The 19624-nt window shown below is 46.6% G+C and overlaps 1 protein-coding gene and 1 pseudogene across 1 annotated transcript in view; both read right to left on the bottom strand.

Moving 5' to 3' along the window:
- The window catches only part of LOC142076355 (uncharacterized), an 801642-nt gene that overhangs the window by 120911 nt on the left and 661107 nt on the right, over window positions 1-19624 (bottom strand). The window lies entirely within an intron of this gene.
- Window positions 858-2417, bottom strand: LOC142076342 (olfactory receptor 10AG1-like; annotated as a pseudogene).

Below are 19624 nucleotides of genomic sequence, written 5' to 3'. Positions count from 1 at the left end.
GGATGGAGTTAATTTTCTTCCTAGTGCTGTGTTTTGGATTTAGTATGAGAAGAATGTTTTGGTTGTTGCTAAGTAGTGTTTATCCTGAGTCAAGGACTTTTCAGCTTCCCGTGCTCTGCCAGGTGCACAAGAATCTGGGAGGGAACATAGCCAGACAGCTAACCCAACTGGCCAAAGGGGTATTCCATACCATATGACGTCGTGCTCAGTATATAAATAGGAGGCGTGGTCCAGGAAGTAGCGATCGCTGCTTGGTTATTGGTCAGCGAGTGGTGAGCAATTGCACTGTGTATCACTCATTTGTATATTCTACCATTATTATTATTATTATTATTATTATTATTATTAATTATTTTCCCTTCCTTTTCTGTTCTATTAAACTGTCTTTATCTCAATCTATGAATTTTACTTTTTTTTTTTCCAATTTTCTCCTCCATCCCACTGTGAGCGGGGGGTGGGGGAGGATGGGGGGGATGAGCGAGCGGCTGTGTGGCGTTTGGCTGCCTGCCAGGTTAAACCACAACAACTCTGTGTAAGCACTGCTCAGCAATAACTAAAACATCCCTGTATTATCAAGACTATCTTCAGCACAAATCCAAGTCATAGCCTCAAACTAGCTGCTATGAAGAAAATTAACTCTATCCCAGCCAAAACCAGCACAAGTATGAAGATATCTAGGTGGAGCTATCAGAGATGACAGGAATGCCCCAGGAGACCTGTCCCCTTCCTGAGGAGGATCATAGCAAGGCAGGACATCAATTTTGTCTGACCTAATATGGGACTCCTATGTTCACACAACCAAATACCTTGTTGGGGCTTCTGGTACTATTTAGGCTTATTTCACAAACTCTGCAGGATCACTTTCTCCATAGGAGTCTTTTCAGGGCAATTCTCACTTCCTTATTCCTCAGGCTGTAGATGACAGGGTTAAGCATGGGAATCACAATTGTGTAAAACAGGGCAAGGTATTTGTCAGCGTCTGCAGAGACCCTTGACCGTTGTTTAAAGTACACAACCATGGCCGAGCCATAGAAGAGAGTCACTACCCCGAGGTGTGAGGAGCAGGTGGAAAAGACTTTGTGTCTGCCCAGAACTGAAGGCATTTTCATCATTGCCCTGACAATTTGAAAATTTGAGTGTAAGGAAAAAATATCAAGAAAAAGGAAAGGACTGCAAACACCAAGATGATGGTGTGCAACATTGCTTGGTTCCAGAAAGTGTCTGCATAGGCCAGTTCCAACAGAGGGGAGATGTAACAGAGGAAGCGATGAGGGTCCTGGGATGCACAGAAGGGCAAAGCGAAAACCTGGTAAGTCTGCCCCACGTCTACTGGTATGACAGCCACCCATGACCCCACTACCAGTCCGACACAGAGCCCCCCATTCATGATGAGGCCATAGTGAAGGGGGTCACAGATGGCTACATAGCAGTCATAGGCCATGGCAGCCAGGAGAAGGCTTTCAGTGCTGCCCAGCAAAACCAGGAAATACAGCTGGGCAGCACAGCCAAAGAAGGAGATCCTGCCGCCTTCTGTCAGGAAAGCCAGCAGCATTTTGGCAGAGTGATTGATGTATAGCAGATTTCCAGGAAGGATAAGTTCCTCAGGAAGAAACACATGGGGCTGTGGAGGCTTGGGTCTACCACAGTGATGAGGACGATGAAGCTATTCCCTATGAAGACCGTGAGGTAAATGATCAAGAAGACTGTGAAACACAAGTCTTGCAGGTTGGTGTGGTCCGAAAATCCCAGAAGAAGAAATCTAGGTCCGTTCGTGTGGATTCTCCAATCCTTTTCTTTGGGGCATTTTCTGTCTACAGAGTAATCCAAACAACATGCTCAGTGGATAATGGCAGTGGCTCATCTACCATCACATACCCCTCAAGCACAGTGAAAGACTGCAAACATCAGCGCAGGTGTGACTGCAGTATTAAGAAAGCCAAGCAAGCTCTGCATGGCTGTACGGGAGTCTAACACCAGGTGCTTGTTGACAAAAGGCTTCTAAGGAGAAAACAGAACAGAGCCCTTCAGTCTAAATGATGGGGTTTGGTTGAGAGAATCATAGAATAGTTTGGGTTGGAAGGGACCTTTAAAGGTCATCTAGTCCCATCCCCCTGCAGTGGGCAGGGACATCTTCAACTAGATAGGTTGCTCAGAGCCCCATCCAACCTGACCTTGAATGTTTCTAGGGATGGGGCATGTACCACCTCTCAGGGCAACTTGTTCCAGTCTTTCACCACCGTCACTGTGAAAAATTTCTTCCTTCTATCTAGTCTAAATCTACCCTCTTTTATTTTAAAACCATTCCCCCTTGTCGTATCACAACAGTCTGTCGTATTTGTATCACTAAAAAGTCTGTCTCCATTTCCTTTGGACCCTCTCCAGTTCTTCCCCACACCTCCAAACTGCGGGACCTCCATGCTACAGGCCCTGCTAAAAAGTCTGTCCCCATCTTTCTTATAAGCCCCCTTTAAGAACTGAAAGCCTGCAATAAGGTCTCCCCGAAGCCTTCTCTTCTCCGGGCTGAACAACCCCAACTCTCTCAGCCTTTCTTCATAGAAGAGGCGTTCCATCCCCCTGATCATTTTCGTGGCCCTCCTCTGGACCCGCTCCAACAGGTCCATGTCTTTCTTGTGCTGAGGGTTCCAGAGCTGGACGCAGTACTGCAGGTGGGGTCTCACCAGAGCAGAGCAGAGGGGCAGAATCACCTCCCTCGACCTGCTGACCACGCTTCTTTTGATGCAGCCCAGAAGATGGTTGGCCTCCTGGGCTGCAAGCGCACATTGCTGGCTCATGTTCAACTTTTCATCCACCAGTACCCCCAAGACCTTCTCGGCAGGGCTGCTCTCAATCCCTTCATTCCCCAGCCTGTATTGATACTGGGGGTTGTCCCGACCCAGGTGCAGGACCCTGCACTTGGTCTTGTTGAACCTCAGGAGGTTCACAGGGGCCCACTTCTCGAGCTTGTCCAGGTCCCTCTGGATGGGAACCCAGCCCTCGGGCGTGTCAACCGCACCACTCAGCTTGATGTCATCTGCAAACTTGCTGAGCGTGCACTCGATCCCACTATGTCATTGATGAAGATTTTAAATAGTACCAGTCCCAGTATGGACCCCTGCGGGACACCACTTGTCACAGATCTCCATCTGGACATTGAGCCATTGACCACTACCCTCTGGATGTGACCATCCAACCAATTCCTCACCCACTGGACAGTCTACCCATCAAATCCATACTTTCCCAGTTTAGAGAGAAGGATGTTGTGGGGGACCGTGCCAACGGCCTTACAGAAGTCCAGAGAGATGACATCTGTAGCCCTTCCTGTGTCCACTGATGTAGTCACTCGATCATAGAAGGCCACTAGGTTGGTCAGGCAGGACTTGCCCTTGGTGAAGCCGTGCTGACTGTTTCGAATCAATCTGGTATGGACCAGAATCAATCTGCTATGGACCAGAAAATTTTATTTTTCCTTCTTTAAGGGAGATTTAATAAAAGCCAATGTCTGGTGACAGATGATAGGATGGAAGGGAAGGGAAAGGCAACATCAGATTTCACTCTTAGCTTTTAGTGAGAGAGAGTTCCATCTCTCTATCTTCTCAGAGATAAGAACGCATCTCCTGAAGCTCTGTCCAGACACGGAGAGCAGGGAGACATGCCTTAGATCCAAATTATTCGTTTTCACATATCTGATGCGTGAACTCTATCAGAAAGCAAACCGACTTCTATCTGTCAATGACTCAGGGACACTGAAACATCCATAGGGCATTTCAACAAGGAAGAAAAGTTGCTATTTGTGCATATATCACAAGCTTTCAGGGTGCTAAAAGGAGGCATTATGCAAGCAATCGCAATACTATCTCAAAGAGTTTTCAAAGCATCCAAAAATGAAGGTGATTAAAGGTGGAACAGTGGAGATTAGAGGGTGATCTCCCCAAAATAGCTAGTTTTCCTGAAAAGGTCAGGCTTTTTATAACTTCTGAATGAGCTCTGTCTATTTCCCTGTTCCTGACCTTGCTGCTTGGATTTATGGCAGTTTACAAATGAAATCGAGGGCTTGATTGCTCTGATCCCAACCCAGCAATGTTTCCAAAGCCCCTGCAAGCCCTTGCAGAGCAGAGCAATGCTCTCATTGTCTGGGAAACTGAGTCTTCCCTTTTGCATTTCCCATTTCCCAGAGCACAAGGACTTCTCACAGACCACACTTGAAGGACACGAGCTATTAACAAACAGGCGTGCAATAGCAGGTTGCTTATTGTGGAGAAGAATTGTGGAGTTGGGAGTTTCGGCCAGGGTAAGACAGGAATTCGGCCTGTGTGCTGAGACGCGCACATACGCCTGAGGTGAGACCTGAACACGTGGCTTAGTTGTCTCCTCTGTAAGGAAACTGAGAACATCAAGGGAATTATGTAACTGGTTAACCGTGAGAATAAGCAGATCTGAGAGCAGTCGTGTGGATCATTGCCAAAAGGAAGAGAGACTGTTTTTCTTAGTCAATAAGGGATACGAATCGGGTGATGACTGGGGGAGACAGCGGGACCTCCCCGTTATGGTGAAGGATATATTCTCCTGTATTGTAACAATAAACGATTCTGCGCATGCTTATGTGAGAGTCCGTGCAATCATACACCACAGCTTATTATGAATAACAGACTCAACTGAAAGGTTTTTTAAAATCTCAGTTTGATGTGGAGAAGACATGTTCTCTTCCAGGCAGAGAGAACTGAAGATGCTGGCTGGGTCTCTATCGCTAACTGCTTTGAGAAGTTGTCTTAAATGGATGTATCAGTATTGAGAACAGCTGGTTAGAAAACATGTCAGAAAAGCATTCACATTAGCCGAAAGAACACTTGAATTCAGAGAGACATGCAGTCTTAAGAGCGTGATTTTTTTCTTTTTCTTTTCTTCCCCCCCTACTATTCCTGCCTATTTCTGTGAGTTTTATCTACAGAGTTCTCCTAGAGATGCCATTCAAAAGCCCCAAGATAAAAGTGGCATTTCTGTGAGGGAAAAGTGACCATGATCTGTTTCCTAATCTCCCAATTTATGGATGCAAATGCATAGGAAAATTAAATACTTTTATTTCCTCAAATACTGTCAGATACTTAACTGAAAGCAACTGTTTATAGGTAGATTTTGCATAATCAGCATTGTCTGCTTGTTTAAAACTCCCCCCAAACCTACAGCATGTTCTTTCTAACTCCCCTATAGCTCAGTGCTTCCCAAGATCACACATACTGCCTGGTTTGGACTAGCTTTGCTCATGGGAAACTGCTGGAGGACTCTTTATACAGCGACTAGATCATGAGCAGCATTTCTCCAAGTTGAATAAAACCTGCTCCTCTAAGCCCAGCCAAGCCACACAGATGCCTGCAGCTTTTGGCAGTGGCTGTGCTGCCACAGTGTCTCAGCGCTTCAAAGCATGCCAAAAGGGATTTACCATTGTCAGAAGCCACAATGCAGGAACATGCCCCTCAGTCCATGATGCTGCAGAAGGCACTGGCGGCCTCTTTTCCTCTCTGTTATTCACCCTGGAAACCACCTGGATGGGACACTTCTCCGTCACTCATGTTCCTACCTGGTTATAAGTCTGTTAGTGAACAATCCTAGGTGTGGAGGGATTTTTATTAAATAACGGTCATCCTATGAACATTCCAAGCACTGAGGATTTGTTAGTAATAGTATAAGGCTGCTAAAGCGCAATTGTAGTTTTAGAGTCTCTGAAGTGATAGTAGAGTAGGAAAAACAGGCTGAGGAATGTAACTATCAGTAGATTAGGTAACGGAATGCAGGCGCAGGAAGCGTTCGCGTGGACACCTGCTTTTGACCAATCTGTGTATGTTAAGATTCGTGTGCTTGCTGACTGTAAACCAATAGAGGATTCGTAGGAGCGCGTGTTAGTGTGGCTAGCTTATAAAAGTAGCACAATATCTTGAAATAAAGGAGAATGACCATACCCACATTGGGACTCCTCATTACTCTGGGAACGCGCTCCTATTCCGACCCCGGGTCACTCTGACATCTGGTAGCAGAGGATGCGGAAACATGCTGGGCTCATAGCCCAGAGGTCTGGTAGCAGAGACTACAATTCTTCGAGACTGCGGTAAGCGCAGCGAGAGAAGGGGAGTGGGAAACCAGCAACTGGGAGTTGTACTATTCTATTGCTCAAACAGATAGAATAGATATCGGTGCAGAGTGGCCAACTGCCTCCCAGAGGGTGCGCTGCTATCATGGAGAGTGAGGCAGCAGCTGCGTTGCTCGCAGGACTACTCTCTAAGAGAGGGATCGAGACAACGGTGAAACAGCTTATTAAGCTAATTAAGTTAGGACAACGTTTGGGACTTTTTAAGGACACTCACACGTCGTTTTCTGTGCTTGAATGGCGGGAGCTGGGGGAACTAATGTGGCAGAAGCTTACTGGAAGTGATAAGAAATTGGAGAAGGACATTAAGTCTGTGACAGACTTGTGGGGAGACGTACTAGACACTTTAAAAGCTATGAAAGCTGAACGGGAGGTGGCGTGTGCGGCTGCTCAGATGCTGGCTCCGGACCCCATGCCGGAACAGTCTAAGAGCATGGAATCCAAGGCGGGACCGATCGCGCGATTTTTTGGGCTGCCTGCTGTGAAGGGTATGACGGGGTCCACCTGTAAGGCTGTTGCCGAACTGCGCGGTAGAGTTGAGCAGGACTCTGAGGTTAAAACGCCCAATGTCGTAATGTCGTCTTCGCTAGAACAGCCGGAAGTTGCCGGCGCTAACGCACAGCAGCGGTGTGACACAAAAGCGGAAGAGCAACCGCAGGGCATGAAGGGGGAGGAGCGGCCAGCTCCACCCACCCCCCGATTCCAGGCGGGGAAACGTGCCGCCCTCCTCCCACCGCCCCTCCTCTCCACCCCCCCTTGCCACTCTCCGATGATTCCTCCGGCGCTGCCACACCGCCATCCAGCGGAAAAGAGAAAAATTCAACAGAAAGTATTAATCAGCTGTTAAAAGAGGTTGTGCAACAACTAAAGGAATTAACTACACAGACTCAGCAAAAAGGAGAACCTTGGTCAACCGCCGGTTCGAGAGACAATTTGCCACCCTGTTTCTCCGGACCTGCCGCAGCTACCCATCCCGGCCGATGGAGTGGAGTTGTTCGGGATGCTATTTTGGAAGGACAGTGGGGAGTTGCATCCAACATTGGCCCCATGGCTTTTCCGGTGGTACAGAACAACGGTAAGGAAAATGGGAACCGCATGATTGGAAGATTCTACAACAAGCCAAAAATACTATATCGCAGTATGGTGTTAAATCGGAAGCCTCGCGACAAATTGTTATTTGTATTTTTTCTGCTGAGTTGATGTGTCCCCATGATTGTAAAAGTCTGATGAGGCTTCTGTTGACACCTACACAGTTTTTGTTATGGGGATTGTCATGGTCTCAGAGGGCAGTGAATGCTGCTGCCCAACATCAACAGCCAGGGGATCCATTATATGGGGTCACAGCAGAAATGCTCATTGGTGGGGATGTTATGCGGATATAAATGTCCGACTAACTTTTCCTGTCAATATGTTACAGTTATCTTCTAAGCTTGCTTTAGATGCGTTTCTTTCCTTACCAGGATCGGAAGGCCCTTCTTTCAGCTCAGTGACGCAAGGTGCAACTGAGAAGTATAGCAACTTTATTGATAGGCTTTGGGATGCAGTAATGAACCACCCAGATTTGGGAGAGGACAATAAACAACAAATGTTTAGAATTTTGGCCTTTGATAACGCCAATAAAACTACCAGGGCCATTCTAGCCAGTCTGCCCAAAGGGGCAGGAGTGGAAGAAATGCTTTCTCGGGTGGAAAGAGCAGGGGTTCAAAACCAAAATGAGTCGATGGCAGCTGTGCTGCAAAGTGCTGTCAAAGAAGTAGTACAACCATTAGCAGCTGTTGTTAGGCGAAAACACTCTCCAGGAATAGTCCAACCCTTTAAAGGCATCTGCTATCGTTGCGGGGAACAGGGGCGTAACAGGCGAAATTGTCGTGCTACTGTATGGTGTGATTGACTGATGTGCAAACGGTCTTAGGCGACATCCGATGGGTTCGCAATTGCGCTGGCATTACCAATGCAGACATTAAACCACTAATTGAATTACTGCGTGGCACTCAGCCTGCAGCTGAAATTCATACGACGGACAAACACCACGTAGCCTTACAGCACGTTATAAACAAACTTACTATAGCCTGGACCACAAGAAGAATCCTTGAACTGCCACTTTCTTTGCTTATCTGTAACACCGAAGAATCACCTTTTGCCGTTATATGTCAATGGCAAAACAAGAACAGGGAGATGAAGGGACAACAGGGAATGAACTCCGTGATTGCCATTGACAACAAGAGTAACGATAACTTGCCAAATTCCTCCCTTTTTCAAATTTTGGAATGGGTTTTCTTACGGGTACAACCACGTTGCAGTATACAAACTCGTCCTGAAAGCCGTAGGGGAATTAATCCGAAAAGGGAGAACACGAATTATAGAGCTGACAGGACAGGAACCAGCAGACATCAGTATTCCTGTTAACGCTGTAGATTTAGAGTGGTGGATACGTCACATGCTGGCCATTCAAGAATCTCTGTTGGGATTTAGTGGAAAGGTGCACTCTCAGCAACCTCAAGGGAAATTGTGGCAGATTCTAAAACGAAATCAGTGGCTAGTAAAACCTAAAGTGATTGTTAGCCCGATACTCGAGGGGTTGACGGTATATACAGATGCGGGAAAACGCTCTAGACAAGCTGCATGCGTATGGTGGGAAACAGATCAATGGCGCAAAAAGATTTTGCAAGGGCAAGCTGGAGATACCTTACAGACTTTAGAATTAATGGCGGTGGTATGGGCATTAGGGAACTGGCCTGATCATCCTTTGAATGTGGTGACTGATTCTCTATATGTAGCTGGGCTTATCCCAAGAATTCAAGACGCACTGATTAGGGAAACAAATAATCCTCAGCTAGGGAAACTGTTTATTCAATTAAGATCGACCATCTCCCAGCGAGCGGCTCCGTGTTGTGTCATTCATATCCGTAGCCATCAATGGGAGTTGGGTTTAGGACAAGGCAATCAGATAGCGGACAATCTTGTCAGTCCAGCGTGTCGTGTACCACCTGTAGATAAATTTTTACAAGCTAGGCAGGGTCATGAAATATTTCATCAAAACTCAAAGGGTTTAAGAAGGCAATATGGGTTATCAGAAAACGAAGCTCGCTCTATCATACACGCCTGTCCCAAGTGTGGAAATCATGGACCTGGAATAGGGCTGGGCGTTAATCCAAAAGGTCTCAAGGCTTTAGAGCTCTGGCAGACTGACGTCACTCACATTGCTGAATTTGGGCAGCTCAAATATGTGCATGTCACCATAGATACCTTTTCTAAAGTAATATGGGCCACGGCTTTATCGAGTGAGAAGGCTCATCATGCGTGTAAGCACCTCCTTGCTTGCTTCGCGGTGTTGGGTGTGCCAGAACAACTGAAAACAGACAATGGCCCTGCTTACACCAGTCAGAAGTTGAGAACCTTTCTGATGAGATGGGGGGTCAAGCATATTACAGGCATCCCACACTCACCGACGGGGCAGAGCCTTGTAGAACGCACGCATCAGGTATTGAAGGACTATCTAACAAAGCAAAAGGAGGAAGAAAAGGACCCGCAAATGAGACTGCATAAGGTCCTATTTACCCTAAATTATTTGTGTCTGATGGGAGACAGAGAAGAGCCATCGATTATAATCCATCACCAAAACCTTAAGTTTAACTCTCATACAACGCTTCCAAAACTAAAAGTAATATATCGAGACCCAATCACTGGCATGTGGCTGGGCCCAGATTCGGTAATATTTAATGGGAGGGGATACATGTGTGTTTCCACAGATAAGGGACCAATATGGGTGCCTAGCCGAGCGGTGAAGCCTGCACTCTCATAAGAAGAGGTTACCTGGGCAAACAAAACAGATCAATCTGCGTTTTGTTTTGTCTCTTGCTACGGCAACTGAGCCTTTCAGAACCTGTTTGGTGGGCGTGCCTGGTTTCTGGGTAGAAGAGTTTATGTGTTGCATGAACCTACCCGATCATGGTGAGTCTACACATAAACAATTACAATGGTTAAAAAACCATGTAAGCATGATACCACAAATCATGGCATTTTAGATGAATGGCTCATGAATATTTTTAGAGAGTTGCCTCAATGGCTGATAGCTTTGATAAAAGACGACTTGCGTATATTGATTATCATCTTAATATTGTGTGTATGCTTTTGTATTGCTTTTAGTTGTATAAAAAAGGCTGTATCGAAAATAGTAAATCAGGCTTGGATTGTTCAAAAACAAAAAGGGGAATTTGTGGAAGGATTTTTATTAAATAACGGTCATCCTATGAACATTCCAAGCACTGAGGATTTGTTAGCAATAGTATAAGGCAAAGGGTTGCTAAAGAGCAATTGTAGTTTTAGAGTCTCTGAAGTGATAGTAGAATAGGGAAAAACAGGCTGAGGAATGTAACTATCAGTAGATTAGGTAACGGAATGCAGGCGCAGGAAGCGTTCGCGTGGACACCTGCTTTTGACCAATCTGTGTATGTTAAGATTCGTGTGCTTGCTGACTGTAAACCAATAGAGGATTCGTAGGTGCGCGTGTTAGTGTGGCTAGCTTATAAAAGTAGCACAATATCTTGAAATAAAGGAGAATGACCATACCCACATTGGGACTCCTCATTACTCCGGGAACGCGCTCCTATTCCAACCCCGGGTCACTCCGACACCTTTCTGATAGTAATTTCTAGTAATCTGTAATAAAGAAAATGGTGGAAACAAAGCCTCCGTGTCCCCCAGAACAAGGCAGTACCCTACTATTGGTAAAATCACTGCCCTTCACAAGGTTAGAAAAGGGAGACCATCCTTTTGTTTTCTGAGTGCTTCCTTGGCTCTACAGCCAGAGATCACATCACTCCCTCATTTGCCACAACATCACACGGAGAGCTCATGCTGAATTATTTATTCACAATCGTTTTCATATTGAGCGTCTCCTGGATGTAGCCTCTTCTTTCTGGTCCTACCCCTTCATGGAGGCACTACCTGTATTATTTGTTACTACGTATATAATTTTGCATTAAAAAGTATTTTTTCATTCAATGGGGGCAATTCACCTATCAGTCTAAATGGCTCCTTGACCTTGATAATTTAGCTCTCCACCAAGTTTTACAAGGGATTCTGAAATGATTTTATATTTACTTTTGATTGCTGAAGGAATGCTAAATAATGTTAGATCTATTATTTACCACTCGAAGATTCTGCTGGAAAACACCTCCAGTGACAACTAATTTTGAGATCTTTCAACTAGCTAGCTCTGAATTATTTTCATATGTGCTTTAGGGATGTGAATAGTGCTATTTTCCTATCACGATGTGGAAGGGAATGGTACTACATGTACTCAGCTACCTTTATCCGTCAAACTAGCACTCTCAAATACTGAAACTAATTACACCACCAGACAGACTTTGCAAATAGCATATTTTACCATTCTTGGCTCTTTATTGGTTTGGGCTGGGATTTCCCCCCCCACATTTTGTTAATTTCTGGTGCTTCACTAGAAGCTGTCAGATTAACCAGTTTACAGGAGGAGGTCATCTTGCTTGCCTTTCCTGAAAAAAGGCGCAACAGCTTTGTGGAACTACCTCAGTATATCGACTTCAGTAGATATATTAAAAATATATTTTCAGCTAATTGTTTTTGGGAAAGTGCGTGGTGCTCAGGGTTCATTCAGTATGTAAGATCCTTTTGAGAGATCTCATTGATTTCTGTCCTTCTCCAAACCAAGAAGGAGAACAGGAGTTCCATTCCTGTTTAAGAAATGTCGCCCCTGAAAGCAGGGTTCCCAAGACCCCGCAGTTACCTAGACCTACTGATCTAAAAAGTCGCATCCCCAGCAAGGAGAGCACTGGGCTCCTCTCCTTCTCCCCTTTCCCCGGGACTTGAAATCTGCCCTCACCCCTCCGAGGAGGAGCTTGCTTTGCACTTTTTCCAGGGAGCAGGCAGAAAAGGAAAGAAGAGGAGTAGTGACCCCCTGCCTCCTCACCTTCCTCCTCCTCCTGCCCCAGCTGAGCTGCCGTGCCTCCGGCCGACCCCTGCCAGCACCGCATGGCCACCTCCACCCACAGCAACCTCTGGCCCCAGCGCGCGCACGCGCGCTCAGCAGCCGCGACTGCGGCATCGGTTGCCTCAAACCAACCTCTGGGCAGGCTCTGCGCGCCTCCGTAACCCCTACGTCACAATCCAAACGTGCCCAGGGCGAGATCCCCCCGCGCTTCCGAGAGGGCCTCGCGGCGGCTCCTCTCTCGCGCCACCGGGCGCTGCTACGGTCGCCCCGGGAACAGGGGCCGGGGTCCTGCCGAAACGCCCTCCCGAGCCCGCGGCGCCCCCCGAGCCGCTGCCGCCGCCGCCGCCGCTGCCGCGGGCCCGGGGCCGAGGGGCGCGGCCGGGCCGAGCGCGGAGCGGACCCGGCCGGGCGGAGCTCAGCCCGCCGCTGCCGCGCCCCCGGCCCCGGGGCTGGCCCGGCCCCGCCCCAACCCGGCCCCGCCCCCCGGCCCCGCGGCCCCGGCCCCGGTGCGGCTGCGGCAGCCGGGAGCGGCCCCGCCGGAGGGCCCGGCCCCGGGGGAGGGGCGGGCTCCGGTGTGCGACGGGCACGGGCAGCCCCGGGGGAGGAGGGGGCTCCGGTATGAAACTCCGGTGCGAGCTCCGGCGTGCGGGGGGCGCACGCTTGGCTGGGGGGCGGGGCGGGGGCTCCAGTCCGCAGGTGCCTGTATTGGGCGGAATCAGCAGGGTTTTGGTAGCGGGGACCTGCAGGGATGACGCTTTGGAGGCGGCGGCGGGCTGCCCCGTGCCGGGCACGGCCGGCTCCTGCACGGCTGGCACAGAGCGGTGCCGTGGCTGCGATGGACGGTCCCACACTCCACTCTGGACGTTGGAGCTGTTCTAGGGTTTTCCTACAAGAAGACAAGACCGTCTGAGAGGCACCTGCCCGCCCCCTTCGCCTGCTGCTGGCCCCCCACGTACCGGGGCAGGAGTGACCTCAGAAGCACTTACCCATCCATGGCCTTAGAGCCGTAGAATCAGGGAATGATTTGGGTTGGAAGGGGTCTTCCAAGATCATCCAGTTACAACACCCTGCCATGGGCAGGGACATCTTCCACTAGATGAGGTTGCTCAAAGCCCCCGACCAACCTGACCTTGAACACTTCCAGGGGTGGGACATCCACAGCTTCTCTGGGCAACCTCTTCCACAGTCTCACCACCCTCAGAGTAAAAAATGTCTTCCTCATATCTAATCTAAATCTACCCTCTTTCAGTTTAAAACTGTTATCTCTTGTCCTGTCACTACAGGCCTTGGTAAAAAGTCTCTCTCCATCTTTCTTATACGCCTCCTTTATATATGGAAAGACCACAATAAAGTGTCCCTGAAGCCTTCTCTTCTCCAGGCTGAACACCCCCAACTCTCTCAGCCTTTCTTCACAGGAGAGGTGTAACAGCCCTCAGGATCATTTTCACAGCCTTCACCTGGACTTGCTCTGACAGGTCCATGTCTTTCCTGTGCTGGGGACCCCAGAGCTGTATGCAGTGCTCCAGGTGGGTTCTCATGAGAGCGGAGTAGAGGGGCAGAATCATCTCCCTCGACGTGCTGGCCACGCTTCTTTTGATGCAGCCCAGGATATGACTGGCTTTCTGGGCTGCGAGCGCACATTGCTGGCTCCTGTCCAATTTGTCACCTACCAGTACCCCCAAGTCCTTCTCGGCAGGGCTGCTCTCAACCCCTTCATCCCCCAGTCTGTGCTGGTACCGGGGATTGCCCCAACCCGGGTGCAGGACCTTGCACTTGGCCTTGTTGCACTTCTTTCTCGCCTGCCATGTACTGGGGCAGGAGTGACCTCAGAAGCACAAGCAAAGCCACAAACTTCTTTCTGGTGGATCAGGTCCTCGAGGAGAAGTGACCTCACACACACGGACTGTTGTGCACCTTGAGGTGCTGGTCTGTGGCAATCCCAGTAAGGAAGGCGCTCAGACTCCTTAAGGTGTCATTCACTGCTGTTCATTAGCGCTGGTGCTGTCCCTCAAGTGGGGTTCGTTACCCTGTGTGCAATAAGCCAATCTCACACACAGAGCCGAGATATTTATTTCTCTCCTGTCTGCTAGCACCTCTCAGTTAACACACGGTAAGCATTTTATACATTCCCAGCGACAGTTATCAGTCCTTTCACATCTACACTTCGTCATCCTTGCTTCTATCGGTTCTTGTAATGCCTTGTCTGCACTTAAAGTCACAGTGTCCTTTCTTTTTACTGCGCATGTTCAGTGGGGAAGGGGCTTTGTTGGGTAGGGGGCTTTCCTGCCCGTGGGTGGGGTTTTTACTATGCTAACTAGAATAGGGCAGAATAGGTCAGACTACTCGAGAGGAATTTGCTGGGAAACAATGGGGTTAATTGGCAGCTCTTCTCAAGGATGTACCTCCTCACTTATGTCACCGGAGCCCCCCCGGGACGCGCCACCCCCGGCGCTTCCAATCCCCAAGACAAACCACGCCAACGCAACCCAAAAGCCAGCCCAAACCTATGGATCTGACCAGACTACGCTAGCGCTGCGAGAGGAGAAGAGCACCGGAGTGTTACGTCCCTTCAGATGCTGGGAGCCCCAGGCGGTGCCGCGCTGAACGGACCTCTGACCCACGGGCAGCACACGGTGCAGACCCCGTCCATCGCGAAGGCTCTCCTCGCTCGGTCATTCCAGCTCTTACAGGGTTTTATAAGGAAACAGCTCCATTTATCACTTCTGCGGTCAGACAGAAAGGACGTCCTCACGAGAGCTGCTTGCTGCGCTATGAGGTGAAGGCAGGGCCCGGCGGGAGGTGCGAGCGGGAGCTGCCTGCGGGCTCCTCTGCTGTGCTGAGCTGCCGAGGTGGTTCTGTGGCCGAGGGGTTTGTGCAGCGCTGCCCAGCGCTGGCCGGCACCTGCCCGGGTTGACTGTGCTGCGGCTGGCCCAGGCCTGGGTGTCCCATGGTCTCCCGGTCAGGACCACCACACCAGCCCAAGCCACGTGTCTCCTGCTGACCTCTCTGTTCCTTGGGCAGGAGAAGTGACCTCAGTACCTCTGGTAGTGTATCTTTGGGAGAGCGTTCCCAAGTTTCGGAACAAATTCTTGTGCAAGAGGGTCAAGGTTTAGGAAACATTGCGAATTTCTCCCGCCTTCACAGCAGCTATTAACCCTTCATGCAAGAGTTTTTCTCTTATATCTGCAATGATTGCATTCCCTTGATCCTGACTTATCCTAGCGGCTTTATGTTGCTCTGCTAGAAGCTGAACTGCTGTGCTAGCTGTCTCTAGCTCCTTCTGAAATCTTCTCTTGCTAGAGCTTGTGCTTTTCCAACTTCCAACTCTAGTTGTGTTGTCCGAAAAGCGGATTCGTGCCCGGCATGCAAGTAACCAATTCCACACGCTCAGGAGAGATATTGTTGTATTCAGGCCTGGGTGCTCGGTGGACTTGCCACAAATCAAGCACACCTGGTCTAATCACCTTTCTGCTTATATCCATGCTTCTCATGCATATTTTAAGTTTCTCTTTTACATATTCATTGAATTTCCAAGAAATAATTATAATATTACATCATTCTAGACACATGCGCACTAAAGTCTTTGGGGTCTTCTTGAGGGTCTCAAGTGGTCTCTGGTGGTCGGCAGGGTAGTGAACTCTTCGTGAACCTGTTCCTTTCTTCCCTTATAAGGTCGAGGTTTGTCTCCGAGCCCCGTCTGGACCACGTTCATTTATGGTTCTTAATTTCAAGGTTAATCATTACTAGGGTCTAACAATACTACACACCTGCAAACACAACACCTGCTAGTTACCTAACTCCTAAGCAACAAGTCTTCATTGTTTAGAATTAAAGAAGCGAGCAGTATGGCATAAGAGGTACTGTAACAGACTGTACCTACTGCATCAATTCCCCCCTCTGAGACTTATGATGTTGAGCATCATGAGTCTCACATTAGTTACTTATAAGCATTTGGTCTACAAAAAGACATACATTGAATCATACCACAAGTAATTATAGCTAAGATGATGACCAGTATTGTAAGTAAAAATAACTGTTTGAGCCAATTTAAATTTGGAAGTCATGAAAATAACCAAGAAAGATCTTATCCTTCTCGTTCCTTAAATCCAGATGTTAAGTCCTTTAATTGTTGTTTGCAATACAAAAAGAAGACATGTTGGTTATTTCCTGGGCTAAAAGTTCCCAGATATTTCGATTTCTATCTCATTTTGGCAATAGAAATTGGGATTCAGCTTTACTGATCGTCACAATTAATATCAACAGGCTCCACATTTTCTACTCCTAAACTCACAATTTTCTAATTAATTTGGTTTCCCTTCTAACAATAAATATTTTAAATATTACAAATAATTCAGTAACATCTCCGGTGACTCATCAGGTACGCCTTAAAGTTAATTTCAATGGTTCTTTAGGTGTAGATGTCCACGGTCTAGGAGGTATTTTCTTTATTCTGATGTAATGAATCCAAGAGTTCATTTCTTCTAATTTTACAGTAGTGTTTGTTGTTAATAACACTTGGAAGGGTCCTTTCCACTTTTCTCCAAAGGGGTCGTCCTTCCACGTTCGCAGGTAGACTTGGTGTCCTGGACTGAAGGAACGTACCAGAAATTCAAGGGGTAAAAGTGTGTTCAAAAGAACGTATTTGTGCAAAGAACTTACTATTTTACTCAAAGACAAGAGATATTCAGTTAACACTTTTTTCTCCTATTATGTGCATTTGTTCAAACCTTCTTACTCACATTCTTAATAACCTCTGCCACAAAATGTGGACCTCTATCCGACGACATCCCTAAAGGGACTCCAAATCTTGGAATAATTTCCTTTAATAAGTGTTTTGTTACCTCTTTTGCTTTGTTGGTTCGACACGGGAAAGCTTCTGGCTATCCAGAGAAGGTATCTACCAATACCAATAAATATCAGTATTGATTGCACCTTGGTAATTCTGAAAAATCTATTTGCCAATACTCACCGGGAGTTATGCCTCTCCTTACCTCTCCAGGAGGGGGTCGGATTTGTATTTTCGGATTGTTCCTAAGACAAATCTCACATTTATTACTTACACTTTTAGTAATCAATAACATTTTAGTCCCTATTGCATATCTTTTTACTGACTCGACCATTGCTTCTGCTCCCATATATGTTTCAGCATGGCTTGTGAGCATCAGTTTCTTCATGATTTCGGGAGTTACTATACATTGTCCATGTGAAGTAATCCATCGTCTTAGATCATGCTTTTTGCACTGTAATAGTCCAATAAATTTAAAATTTCTGTTTCATACTTTATAGGTGAGCCACTGGCAGACAAAAGTCTTCGCTCTTTCCATATCGCTCCATGGGTATGAAAAACTCCAAAAGCATATTTAGAGTCTGTATAAATATTAACTCTTTTACCTTTAGCCAGATTTAAAGCTTTTGTTAAAGCTGTTATCTTTGCCTTCTGGGTGGATGTATTTGGAGGTAATGCTTTTACTTCTTGATCTTCGGTTAAAGTTACCACGGCATAGCCAGCCTTCCTTGCTCCTTTCACAGCAAAGCTGCTTCCATCAGTAAATAATTCTTCATCCGGAGTCTGGAGACTTTTCAGGTCTGGCCTGCTGGCATATACCTGTTTGATAACTTGTAAACAATCATGATTAGGATCACTCTCTTTTTCACTTGGCATTAAAGAAGCAGGATTTAGAATTGTACTTACTTCAAAATGATGTCATCTTGTTCTACTAACAGAGAGATTGAGGGAGTGCCATCTTGCAAACGGCTTTTTTTTTTTTTATTATTTCCCAATCTTCATTGTCCTTGGGAAATCTCAAACCCCAAATAAATTACAGTTTGTTTTGCAATTTGTGCTTTCTTTTCTGATACCCTATACCCGGCCATTCCTAAAAAGTTTAGGAGGCTGACAGTCTTTTCTTTGCAGATCTCAATAGCATCTGCTCCCAATAGGATGTCATCAACACACTGAAGGAGGGTGATTTGATCTTCCTTACCGGACCACTGTTCCAGTTCCTTATTCAGAGCTGCTCCAAAGATGGTTGGGCTATTTTTAAACCCTCGTGGCAGCACAGTCCAGCAGAGCTGAGTTTTCTTCCCAGTCGACAGATCTTCCCATTCAAAGGCAAAAATTTTTTGACTGTTTTCTTCCAGAGGTATACAAAAGAAAGTATCTTTCAAATCTAAAACTGAGAAATGTGCATTTGATTCACTGATAGTTGTTAGCAGCGTATATGGATTAGGGACTACTGGGTGAATGTCCACCACTAACTGATTTATTGCTCTTAAATCTTGAACCAACCTATATCCTTGGTTATGTGGCTTTTTCACTGGAAGGATAGGAGTATTGTAATCAGATTGGCATTCTCTTAAAAGTCCATATTTAAGAAAGTTATTTATTATTGGTTCCAAACCCTTTCTGGCTTCTATACTAATAGGATATTGTTTCTTTCTTACCGGTCGAACTCCTGTTTTCAATTCAACTTTTACCGGTTCCACATTTTTCGCTCTTCCTGGTTTCTCCGTTGCCCAGACAAAAGGGTAAACTGCATCTTTAATCTCTTCTGGAATTTCTTCAGATTCATCTGTGTTTGTCTGTAATAAATAAACTTGGGCTTGCCAGGAATTAGCTTCAGGAAAATAAACTTGGATTTTTCCTTTTTTTAAAGTTAATTTGTGCTCTCAATTTATTCAATAAATCCCATCCTAAGAGAGGCATGGTGCATTCCGGTATATATAAAAATTACATTTTAAAGGTTTCAGCAAAGGCCTTACTTCTTTCTTTCCTGTGACCCCAACAATAGATACATTAAATTTACTCATTGGTCCTTTCCATATATTTATAACAGAATATTTTACTCCAGCGTCCACTAAAAAATCAACTACTTTATTTCCCAGCTCTACTGGAACCAGGGGCTCAGCTGGGAGAATATAATTTTCTGCCCCCAGTCCTCATCATTCAAAATCCTCTCCCATCATAAGTAGATCAGCTTTAGGTGGAATTTGCTGTGGCCGAATCACAGCAACTTTCTTATTCTCTGGACACTCATTTTTCTAGTGTCCTTGTTTGTTATATGCAGCACATTGATTGATCCCTAACAGCGTAGACTGTTTAAATATATTTCCACATCTTCTACCTTTGCCCCTTAAATAGCCTCTGCCTCTTCCTTTCAAATATCTTCTTCGCCTACCTTCAGCACATCCTTGAGCATTCACAAAAGCAGCTGCCAGAATAGCAGCTTTCTGCTTCCTATCTTTTATTTTTTCTTTCTCCTGATTTTTCTTTTCTTCTTCTTCTCTATTATTATATACTTTATAGGCAATCTCAGTCAACTGTGATATAGTCATCCCTGTAATGCCATCCACTTTCTGCAATTTCTTTCGAATATCAGGGGCTGCTTATCCAACAAACAAAGTAGTGAATATTGCCCTGTTCTCATCACTTTCAGGCTCTAAATCCGTCCATTTTCTGGCTGCCTCACATAAGCGTTCATAGAAGGTGGATGGGTCTTCTGTTTTCCCTTGAATTCTCT

The sequence above is a fragment of the Calonectris borealis genome, unplaced genomic scaffold (genome assembly GCF_964195595.1).
Source record: "Calonectris borealis unplaced genomic scaffold, bCalBor7.hap1.2 HAP1_SCAFFOLD_44, whole genome shotgun sequence".
Classification (NCBI taxonomy): Eukaryota; Metazoa; Chordata; class Aves; order Procellariiformes; family Procellariidae; genus Calonectris; species Calonectris borealis.
Note: the sequence above shows the minus strand (reverse complement) of the source record. Positions and strands in the feature narration are given on the sequence as shown.